Raw genomic sequence first — 11887 nt, forward strand, 5'->3', positions numbered from 1 at the left:
GGGAATTAAAAAACCCCAATACTTCCGCTTTCCTCTCTGGGTCACCACCAGATACCATGCTTTACTCTGACCTGTGCCTCTTCCCCTTACCAGTTCCTGGCTCTTCCGTTAGGCTCATTCCCCCACCATCATCCCGGGCCACACATAGGTCCCCTTGGCTGTCCAGGCTGGTGAGAATCTTCAGTGGGTGATGTCAGAGCTCTGGGGACTGTGATTGTTATGTAACCGGTATCAGGACACCAAAGTGGCAGGGGTGGTGGTGAGGGAGGCGCTCCTGGTAGATGTAAAATGCACCTGGGAGCGTGAAAGCCTCCCATCCAGCTTTCTGGCTGCTGGGAAATGCGGGAACCTGGAGGGCTGGGTGCCTGTTATCAGGCACCTGTTATCAGGGAAGAGAGCAGGCTGGCAGGCTAAAAGGACAGATGCAGGAACTCACATCTGAGAATCAGCAGACTATCAGGGGAGCTGAGTCAAGTGGGAACCAGAGGGGGCCAGATGGGAGTTTTGCTCACCCACCCCTTGTAGGATCAGGTCTCAGTGTCTTCTGAGGGAATAAACCACATTAAATTGATTGCCTTCCCTCCACCCCTCACCTCACCCCATTAGGGAGCAGCTGAGTAATTCCAGCCCTGTCTGCAATCTTAGCTTTCTGACTTAACTGCTTTTATTTGGGACTTCATTAGCATTCTTTTCATCAATCACAGTAAAACACAGAAACCACGAGACTCTGGCTTTCTCCTCAAAAGAGGATATTGAGACTCCTAGGCAGGGCTGTCACCCGTCCAGACTTCCGGGGCCAGCCTTAGAAGCCAAAAGGACTTGCTTCCTTCATAGTACTTTGAGGGGTCCGCCCCGGAGATGCGACTTCTGGGGTGTTCCAGGGAAGGGCCTGAGGCGGAGGATCCTGAAAGAGGTGGTTGTCTAATGGCCTGAATGAGGGTGCCCGAGCTTGTCCCAGTAGCTCTCACACTGACCTGTCATGGTTTTCACGTCTCCCTAGAGCCTTGTATGCTGGGAAAACCCAGTCCTAAAAAACGGAAAACAACAAAATGTTCCCAGGTTATTTATAAACGAAACCAGCCCCTGTTGGTTATGTATGGCCACTTGACTTTCTCCAAGGTCTCAAAGGATTGGAAGAAGGGATCTCTCTCCCTTACGAGGCTCAAGTGTGTGGAAATTAGTTTCCCCAGTTTCACTGAGTTGGCACCTGGGTCCTGGGCGGCTTCTGTATGTAGTGATGCCCCAGACTGTGAAAATGTCCTAACTTTCTTTCCTTTTTTAATTTTTTTGTAGGCTAGTTTCTATTTGGTGGGAAGGTTTCATCAGACATGAATGAACCATTTCACTTTTGGTTTCTCCCCTTTTACTTTCTGTTTTTGCCTGGTTCCCTGACAAAAGGGTAAAGAAGAATTCAAATATTTTCCTTTTGCTCAGAAATGATGGCCATTCCCCGACTCCCAGTGTTTCTTCCTTCAAATTGGCATACACCCCCTGCCAAACCCTGTCTTGGGTGATGCTAAGTCTCCTCTGCTCCCAGCTAGCAGAAGGGGGTCAGCTGCTTACCCTCCAACCAGTCTGCTCAGCCCCATGATGGCCTGGTCTAGAGCAGTGTCTATATGGCTCCTAAAAACAACTTAAAAAAAAAAAAAAACAACAACAGTTTTTCTCCAAACATAGCAGAAGCATCAGGCTGGAAAAAACCAATAACACACAGGTTTGTCCCCGGGATCAGAAGTGGTTTATTCTTTCCACTGAAAGTTTGCATATAAGCACAGTTTTCTTTCTCTCAGTCATGAGGAATAGATTTGGCCAACAGGTCACTTTTGCCAAAACAAAATAAAGAATTATGAACTTCCCTGGTGGTCTAATAGTTATGACTTCAAGCTTCCAGGGCAGGGGGCACAGGTTCAATCCCTGGTTGGAGAAGTTCCACGTGCTTTGGGGTGTGGCCAAAAAAAAAAGAACCAGGGAGTTCTGTTCTGCAGGCTGGGGGCTCCAGCACCAGCCAGAGGGCATCCTCTCCACCTCTACGGGCCCCTCTTTGGAAGACTCAAGGACGTGGCACTAGGCACTAGGGCTCTGGGAGGGTTGCTGGGCTCCAGAGGCCCTGCAGGTGTCTGGCAGCAGTCAGGATTTGGTCCAGCTTGGAGGGGACGGTGTCACGGCTGCTCAGGATTTCTGCCTTCAGATCCCAGTGGGAAAAAGCCCAGAGGTTCGGGGATATTGAGTGACTTGCTTGAAGTCACCCGGGTTGAATGAGAAGCTGGACCTTTGGAATCTTAACACTGTGTTCTTTCCACACCCAAACCATTTGAAGTTGCAAGGTCAGACTGGTAGCAGAGCAAATCAAGAGGGTCTGAAGAGCCTCTGCCCAGGTACCAGCTGGGGTGAACTCTGCCCTGAAGCAGGAGTGCTCGCTCTGCGGCCAGGGGGGGCCTTGCCAGGGTGCTGTGTACGTATAGCCACGTGCTGCTTTGCAGAGCTGAGCTGCAGAGGCCTCAAGCACTGTTGATTGAAACTACACTGCGGGCTAGAGGAAGCCACCCACTGCTGGGCTTCCAAACGTGTGTCCCAGTCTCAGCGGCCTCTGACCGTATCTTGCAGGAGCTGCCCATCTGATCTCAGGGGTGTGGTTTTTACCTAAACTCCCCGGAGAGCTCGGCTGCCATCCCACCCCTGCTCTCCAGACCTTTGCTGTGGACACATCACGTCTGGGGACTTCCAGGGAAGTGGTTTATCATTTTCACGTGAGAGTTCTGCCTTCTACAGCGATACCATCAGGGGTCCCTGGGCAGCGTCTTTGTTGTCCAGTCGGTGAGACCTGTCCCGCTCTTTGTGACCCCATGGACTGCAGCATGCCAGTACAGCATGTTTCCTTGTACTTCACCATCTCCTACAGTTTGCTGAAACTCATGTACATGAGTTGATGATGCTATCCAACTATCTCATCCTCTGTCACCCCCTTCTCCTGCCCTCAATCTTTCCCAGCATCAGGATCTTTTCCAGTGAGTCAACTCTTCGTGTCAGGTGGCGAAAGTATTGGAACTTCAGCTTCAGCATCAGTCCTTCCAATGAATATTCAGGACTGATTTCCTTTAGGATTGACCGGTATGATATCCCTGCAGTCTAAGGGACTCTCAAGTTAGGGTGTTGGGATCCCCTTACTCTACATTGGTGAAAATGGTGGTTGTGACCCCGATGTCCCCGTGGTCTCAGAAGACTGAGAGTGCACGTGATGTGTGCGGATGCTGCTGCCTGGCTGGCCACGCTCCTAGCCCTCCGTGGGGGAATGCCGCCACTTGCCTTTCTCATGTCTTCTCCAAGCGTGTTCTCCTGCTCCAGCTGCCTCTTCCCTCCCCACAGCCTCTCTCCCCTGTTTCCCCATGACTGGGGGCTGCCCTGAACCTCACCATGGGCCCCACAGGCTGGGGACTGGAGAGTAATTCTATCTCTAATTGTGTGCCCCACTCAGCCACCATGGCACAGAAACCTCTTTGTCTTTAACAAGCCTGCCCCCTGGTCCCTGGCCCAGCCCCTCACACCTATACCTCGGTGTCCCAGAGCACCTCCAGTCCTTTCTGCTACCCAACACCTCTCTCCTCCTTTCCCCAAATTGGTCTCCACCCAGGTCACTCAGAGCTGGGTGGTCCACGCAGCCGCCCCAGCTCACCTTCCCTGCCAACAGTCGGATTCTCACCTCCCTTTGACCTTGCTGGAACATTCGTCTGACCTAGCCTTCATCCTGAGCTTCAGGACAGGTCAGGGTCATCTGAAAAGGGACCGGAAGTGGGGGAGAAGGGAGGGCTCATATCTGCCCAGGCTCCATGTTCGGTCCCAGAAGTATGTGCTGGGGCTTCTCAAGGGGCAGGAATGCAAAGGGACCCTTCCTGGAGTTGGAGTCGAGCCTTCAACTGGTACCTCCAGATGGTACTCCAACTGGCACCATCCAGTTGGGGTGGTGCCTCCATCTCCTGCTCACCCAGCCTGGCCTCCTCCCCTTTGGTCCCAGGTCCTCCCCCTGCAGGAGCCCTTTCAGTTCAGTTCAGTTCAGTTGCTCAGTCGTATCCGACTCTTTGCGACCCTACAAATCGCAGCACGCCAGGCCTCCCTGTCCATCACCAACTCCCGGAGTTCACTCAGATTCACGTCCATCGAGTCTAACCCTTTGGTAATGTCGGTAGGCAGAATTCTGAGATGCTCCCAAGATCCCCCACCCTGGTGCACACACCCTGTATAAAGCCTGTGAATATGATTAATATGATTCTTGCAGCTGGTCATGTTTGATGGTACAGTGGACTTCAGATAGGTTATTCCGGTGACCTGACCTCATCACACAAGCTCTTTAGTTTTTGGTTGGTTGTTTTTGGCCCCCCACATAGCATGGGGGACCTTAGTTCCCTGATTAGGAGTTGAAGCCATGCCCCCTGTAGCGGAAGCCCTGAGTCTTAATCACAGGAACACCAGGGAGGTCCACACGAACTCTTTAAAAGCAGAGCTCTGGCTGGTGGCAGAGGAAGAGACTCAAATTGCAAGAATGGCAAAGGGTGTGTCCTTGTTGGCTTGAATTAGAGGGGACCACTTAGAGAAGAATGTTGGTGCTCTAGGAGTCTAGAGCAGCCTTCAGCTGACAACCAGCAAGGAAATGGAGATCTTCTGGAGCCTCAAGGACAGGCTCCTGACCATCCCTGCCAGCTGACAAGAACAGGCATGGAAGCGGATGCCTCCCAGAGCTCCCAGAGAACTCAGCCCGGCCAACACCTGACGTCAGCATTCGAGACTGGACTTCTGACCTACAGACCCGTGAGCTAATAAGTGACTACTGTTTTAAGCCACTTAGTTTGTGGTTATTTGCTGTGCGGCAACAGAAGACTCCTACTGCAACGGATTTTTTTTTTTTTTTGTCAACCACCCGTTTATTGGATTGGCAACTCCTGGCAACAGGACATGAGAAGAAAATGAAAGGAAACTAGAGTGATCGTGGAGTACAGATAACCGGGAAAAGTGAAAGTGTTAGTCGCTCAGTTGTGTCTGACTCTGTGACCCTACGGACTGTAGCCCGCCAGGCTCCCATGTTTGTGGAATTTTCCAAGCAAGGGTACTGGAGTGGGTAGCCATTCAAGCAGATATCAAACTGAATATAAAGTCACCTGGTTTCACACACACACACACACAAAAGGACTCTCAACTGGAGGTGACTCTTCTCCCCAGGGGACACCCTTGGCAATGTCTGGAGACGTTCTTGAATGTCATAGCTTGAGGGATCTGCTGGCATCAAGTGGGTGGAGTCAAGAGATGCGGCTAAGATTTTATAAGACACAGGATAGCCCCTACAGCCAAGAGATACCTGGTCTCGACCCAAAATGTCAGTAGGGTGGAGGTTCACACACACAGACACACACACACACACACACACACAACCAGCCGCTATGGAGAAACAGTGCAGCCTAAGAGCCAAGTGCATTACCAGGTTCAAGTCCTATCTTGAACCTAATCTTTAGCAAGACTCAGGGTCTCTGGGACAGGCTGTGTAAAACAGAACTAAGGACAGCACCCACCTCCTAGAATTAAGTGTTAGTGTACAGAGTGCACAGGACCACAAAGGCAACTAACTCGAGTGCTTACAGGAAATGGCTACAGGGCTATTCTTGCATCAGAGGAGCTGGGGCAATTTTGGTTTTGTTGTTGCTGTTGTTGTTTAGTCACTAAGCCGCATCCAACTCTTTGTGACCCCACGGACTACAGGCACACCAGGCTCCTCTGTCCTTCATTATCTCCTGGAGTTAAACTCATGTCCACTGAATCATTGATGCCATCCAATCATCTCATCATCTGTCGTCCCCTTCTCCTCCTGCCTTCAGTCTTTCCCAGCATCAGAGTCTTTTCCAATGACACAACTCTTTGCATCAAGTGGCCAAAGTATTGGAGCTGCAGCTTCAGCATCAGCCCTTCCAATGAATATTCAGGGTTAATTTCCTTTAGGATCAATTGGTTTGATCTCCTTGGTTTATTTCTTTTAGTTTACTTCCCTACCTTGTCCAAATTTTATATAATGGACATATTTGATTCTCTCTTTTTAAAGTTTTCTTAATGGGAGGGGAGAAGAGGGAAAAAACTAAGGGACATTCTACAAAGCAGCTGCCCTGTACTCTTCAAAAATGTCGTTGTCGTCTGGTCACTCAGTCTTTTCCGACTCTTTGTGACCCCATAGACCTCGGCACGCCAGGCTCTTCTGTCCTTCACAAATGTTAAAGTCTTGAATAACAAAGTAAGGCTGTGGATTGTTCCAGATTAAAGACTAAAGAGACCTACCAACCAAACGTGAGGCATGATCCCAGCTCACGGGGACAATCAGAGACACCGGAAAGGGGCCGGCATATCAGATCCCAGGGTTGCATCAGAGTCGCATCACGGATGCCAGGCCTAAATTTGGTAACTACTGTGGTTGTGAAAGACATGTCAGTTTTCTTAGGAGATACATGTTGAAATACTTGAGGTAACTTCCTGCCAAATGATTCAGAAAAAAAAAAATGTGTGTGTGTATGAGACAGAAAGCAAATGTGGCAAAATGACAGTTACTGTGAATCTGAGCGAAGGGTATATGGATGTTCATTGTACTTCTCTCTCATCTTTTCTGAAAGTTTCTTGACTCTTAAAAACAAAAAGAAAGGAATTCCCTGGAAGTCAGGCATAGGTTGAATCCCTGGTCGGAGAACGAAGATCCGAAAGCTCCCGAAAGCCAGCCGCTTTGCGCTGTAACAAGGCACCCCTCTTTCAGGCACCATGTGGCCTTGTCCAGTATCTGCTCCCTCATTACCTAGTAGTACCAAGGTACCTTTACAGTCCACCGGATAATCAACAGGATTCTACTCATGCAATGGAGCACTGTGGGCACTGAATGAATGGGAACAAAATACAGCTCCAGGAACCACCTGGCGTCCACTCGACCCAGCCGCAAGTTTCCACTGATTCAATAAACGACCCCAGGCCAAATCAACACACACTGTTTTGGGCTACGTACCTGGGTGGTATACTGCAGAGAAAGGCAAGGAAATGGTTACGGTAAAGGTCAGCATTGCGCTTACCTGGGGAGCTTCAAGGGGTCACCTCCAAGGACACCTGCAAGGAAGCTCTGCAAGGCAGATTTTCTTATCTTCAATGGTGTAACACATGGACTCATTTTATACTCATTGAAATATATAGTATACATTTGTTTTATACTCAAGTAACAATAAACGTCCCACCAGAAACGTGTGAGATGCGCGCTGAACGGTCACCGGGGCCCCGCCGCTGCGTGCTGGGTGAGGACGGTGTCCCGCGGACCGGGAGGGGTCCGGGCGGGGCGGGGCCGAGGGATGGCCGCTGCGACCAGGGCTGGGCGGGGAGGCGGTCCGGGGCGCCCCCTGCTGGTGGCCGCTGGGAGTATGGCTTGCAGAAGAGCGGGCTCCCGGGCCGACCGCGTGAATGCCAGCTTCCCCTTTCTGCACCCACCGTTGCCCCTGTCACTCCTTCTGCCCCTCCAGTGCTCACGACCTCTTCCTGGGCTTCACCTCAGCAAAAGGTGAGCTCAACTCACCTTCTTCAGGGAACCTTTCCCGATCAAGGCCACCCAGCTCTGACCAGTCCTTCCTTGACGTCCTTTCTTTGAGGGTGGACAGTTAATCTGTGTGTACTCTCAGCCATCCTAGTCAGCATTGCCTTGGTCCATGGATGAGTGGAGATAGTGAGGAAGCGGCTGGCTGGAATTTACTGAGGCCTCCTTCCTGCAGGCTCTGTGCTGACTGCTCCAGGCGTCGCCCCTCCCCCAAGCATCTTCACTCACTCCTTCAGCGTGCATTTATTCAAACACCTACTCTGTGCCACTCTCTGAGGCTGCAGGAAACAAAGTCAGTGGCCACTGCTCCTAGGGGTTCAGTCTGCGGGCAGAGTAGCTGGGTGTTGTTGATGGGGTGTAAGGGGAGCTCTAAGACAGGCCACACAGCACCCTGGGGACCAGTGAGTTGGGGAGAGGGCGAAGCCAGCTGGGAGGCGTCCTAGAGATCTCCAGGCTAGGTGAGATGTGCGCAGGCCTGGGGCCTGCTGGGGAAAGGCCACAGGTCAGTGGCGATGGAGGAGGCCGGGGGAGGGAGTTGGGTCTGCCTCTGGTCTCCAAGAGCCATCAGAGGGCTCCGTAGAGGCAGGTGGAGGAGTAAACCCAGAGCAGGAGGCTGCCTGCCACCCCTTCCCCCGGAAGCCAGCACTCTAGGCCTGGGGCCTGACAGCCCCGAGAGGGTCAGAGTTCAGATCCTCCACACAGCCAGAGTATGTCGAACACCTACTGTGTTGGGCTGCCAGGCCAGGGAAGATGAATGAGTCCCAGACTTTGCCCTCAAGGAGTCTGGGATCAGCACAAGGATAAGATAAGCTCTTAGAGCTCTCAGCCCCGCACAAAATGAGATAAGAAGGCAGAGAGAGAGGGCCAAGGAGCTGGTGCAGGTGGAGGGGAGCAGATTGTTCAGTTATAGGAGGGTCACCCCTGAAGACCCTCAGCAGAGGGGATGGGGCTGACAGGACACGGAGAGCAAAGCTGTGTATGGGAAGGAGCGAGGGAAAGGGGCCGATCCTTGGCCAGCCGCGCCAAGAAGGTCGACTTGCTCTGTGACTTTAGCGAGATGCTCACCCTTTCTGAGCCCATGTTCTCATCTCCCAGACCAGCCTCACAGCAGTTACCTCACAAGGTTGCTGGGGTGATTCCAGATGATTGATGTAAGCAAGCTCCCAGCACACAGACAGGGCTCAAGAACATTCCATTTACTAAGCAATTTGGACTTTATCCCTAGGTCTGTGTTTGCAATGTTTAAACACTGTTTTAGCAGCAGAAACCTTTTTATTCAAATGAAAATGTTCTCAGAACCCCATGTTATAAAACCCAGGCAGGACTGAGGCTACTGTGGGAGCTGGAGCCGTGCTTCTGTCCACGGTGGGGCCCTGGGCAGTCAAGAGAGCAGAAGGGGTGGGCGGAGCAGGGGCCTGGCTCCTGGGGGGCTCCAGCCCAAACTGAAACCCAGAGTCCTTGGCTCCTCCTGGCCACATTGGACCGTTGGCGGTGCTTCCTCAGGGTGCAAGGTGGAGGCCTAGGGTCGGTCCAGACAATTATTGAGCACACATCTCGGCTCAGCTTGGGCTGGGGGCTGAGCTCACAGGTGGGGGGGAGAACAGAAACACAGGGAGAATGCAGTGCTTGGGGGAAGCATGGGGTGCTGGGGGTGCTCGCTGGGCACTTCCGGTCAAGTGGGCTTTAAGAAGGCTTCCTGGAGGCAGCAAATGATCCAGCAAAGCTTGGAACGGTTATTGATAGTAAGTAAGCCTGACAAAAAAGCTGGGAAGGGTGCTCAGGCAGAGGGAACCGCACGGACTGAGCACAGAGACACACAGCACAGCCGATGGAGGTGGGGCCCTAAAGCAATTCATTCATTTTCCCCACGCAAGCAGGCAAGTGGAAAGGCGGGGAGGGGCAGACTGTGGTAGACAGGTTTCATGGCCCACCAGGGCACCCCCTGCCCGCCCCTTCCCCTGCAGGTCCTGGTGGCTGGCATTGAGGCGAACATACCTGTGACCTATGGAATTGGCAGCCAGAGGGGACACGAGAGCACTGGCTGTCAATTCATAGGTCAGAGCCCTGTGCACTCGCTCTTGGCAGCCTGCTGACAGCCCACTGCCCTTCGCCACCCTGGTCCCGGGGGTGTGGCCATGGGGGTGGGGGTCCCTGCTGGTGTGTGCTGGGCAGTCGCCGCTTCGCCTCCTCCGTGGGCGTGGCCCCCACCCCAGATAACAGCAGCCCCACTGGAACTAGTGGTACTTCCACATGGAGTTGCTGTTACAGGGGGTGGGAGCCAGTTGGAGGCCTGGGCCCTGTCCTCACGGCCCTCGGTCCACAGTCTTTTTATGGAGGCTCCTTATCATCTGGGGCCCACACCTGGAGTCTGATGCCAGCACTCCTTCTGGGCGAAGTCCAGGCTCAACCCCAGATCTGCTCATAAAGCCGGGAGTGGCTCTCGTTTACAGCTCCTGGGCAGCCTTTGCCCACTGACACCCCACACCCTCTTCCCAAGTTCCTTGTTTCCTCATTTCTTTCCCAACTAGAGCTGGGCCCCAGGTTCAGGTCTGCCGCTGTGGCCGCCACTCTCTGCCCTTTGCCCACCCTTCCTGCTGCAGCCATAGGGCGGAGACACAGTGAGGGACCACTGGGCATCAGCGATCTCCAGGGACCTCTGAATGCCCAGAACCCTGAGGAAGGCGCCAGACATGAAGCTGGAGATGAGATGGAGAGAATGGTGGGGGGACAAGAAGGGGAGACAGAGAGAGTGGGAGTGAGGCAGGGGCGCAGAGAGGGCGATGAGAGGGGCAGGCAGAGAACCGGAAGCAGACAGAGCTGGGGGGTGGGGAGCATAGAGAACCAGAGAAGGTGCTTGAGACATCACCCCCCACAGAATGCGAAGAACAGGGCTATCAGCCGCTGCCTTCTGGGAGAGCACTCAGCACCTCAGTGGCCCAACAGCCAGCAGGGTTCTAGGAGCTGGGTGACCTTGAGCAAGTGGCTTAACCTCTCTGAGCCGCTGCTGGTTCTCATACCAGGGCGTGTGAGGTCACCCTGGCCGGCGCTATTGCGGAGCCACCTCCCCTTCCAGCTTTGGGTCCGTTCCCCCAGTGAGGAGAGGAAGCGAGTGTTGGTTGGGGTCCCTGAGCTGACCCAGGGCCCCAGGGGAACAGCCCTCTCTCCTGCAGGGTGTTCACATCCCCACTAAACAGGCTCTGGCCCCTTACAATAGTGGTCCTGTGAGGCCTAGGGGATTCTTTGGAGAACCCAAAGCTTCTGGGGAGAAAGCGGATCTGGGACTCAGAGCTTTTAGAGTGGACCCAGGCTATGGACCCCTTTCCCAGCAGTGGAAACCGGCCCTGGGGGGCAGAGGAGGCTGCCCAAGGTCACAGAGCAGGTTCTTTTGAAGACCTGCAGGCAAGACCAAGTACCTGGTTTAGCAGAGGCAGTAGCAGCGGCAGAGATCCCCCTGCCGTCCACTTAGGTTTCCATAGATGGAAACCGAGGCCCAGGGGCAGAAACGACTCGCTTGGGTCACCCAGGAGTTGCCTCGGGGCCCTTCCTTTCTTCTTAGAAGGGCTGGGCTCAGAAGCATCCAGGGTGGGTGGGCAGAGGGGCTGCAGGGACCTAACCCCACAGGGAAGGCTCTTACCTGGGTGCTGGGCTGGCCCTCGGGGCACGAGGAGGAAGTGGGGCCACTCTGGGCCCAGCACCTTTTGAGCCGTTGGCCCAGCCCCTGGCTGCAGTTAATGATTACCCTGTCGCTTGTCAATACAGATCACAAGTGCAGTTCGAAGGGCATCAAACCCTGGACTGTGCTCGGGCAGGGTGGGGCAGTTCCAGGAAGCATCAGTCTGGGCCCCACCTGCCTCTCCTGGTGGCATCAGATCCCAGCCATCAAAACCCCGCTCCCCTGTCGCGGCGCGGCCTATCACCCCACGCGACGTTGAGGACCCTGGGAGCCACTAGGACAAAACTTCTGCCCACTCACTTAGGGACCAGGTCCTCACTGAGGAGGGCCCACCAGGGACACAAAGCGGGTTGGGGGGCTTTGCTGACACCCTAGCAAGGTGAGCAATCTCTACGCCTCAGCCTGGGCCTCAGTTTCTCCACAGGCCCTCCCATCTAAGCACAGTGCTCCTGGAGAACTGGGTGGGGAGGGGCCCAATGGAGCAGCCCCTTCTTCCTTGTTCACCAGAGACAAGGCAAGAGGTGTGGGGAGGGGCGGGCGATAGCCATTTCCCCATCCCAAGTGTTTCTGTGCAAAAGTCACTGTCAGGCCCCCTTCCAGCCAGTGTTGTCCCCAGTGCCCCT

At 53.9% G+C, this 11887-nt stretch overlaps 1 long non-coding RNA gene across 1 annotated transcript; it reads right to left on the reverse strand.

The window, feature by feature from the left end:
- Window positions 1-4902: 4902 nt before the first annotated feature.
- Window positions 4903-11267, reverse strand: LOC120874722. The gene is made up of 2 exons (XR_005723687.1): window positions 11226-11267; window positions 4903-9089 (listed from the first exon to the last, which is right to left on the reverse strand). It is a non-coding gene; the product is annotated as an uncharacterized LOC120874722 (long non-coding RNA).
- Between the last annotated feature and the right edge of the window lie 620 nt (window positions 11268-11887).

Source organism: Oryx dammah, unplaced genomic scaffold, assembly GCF_014754425.2.
Source record: "Oryx dammah isolate SB20612 unplaced genomic scaffold, SCBI_Odam_1.1 HiC_scaffold_15, whole genome shotgun sequence".
Taxonomy (NCBI): domain Eukaryota; kingdom Metazoa; phylum Chordata; class Mammalia; order Artiodactyla; family Bovidae; genus Oryx; species Oryx dammah.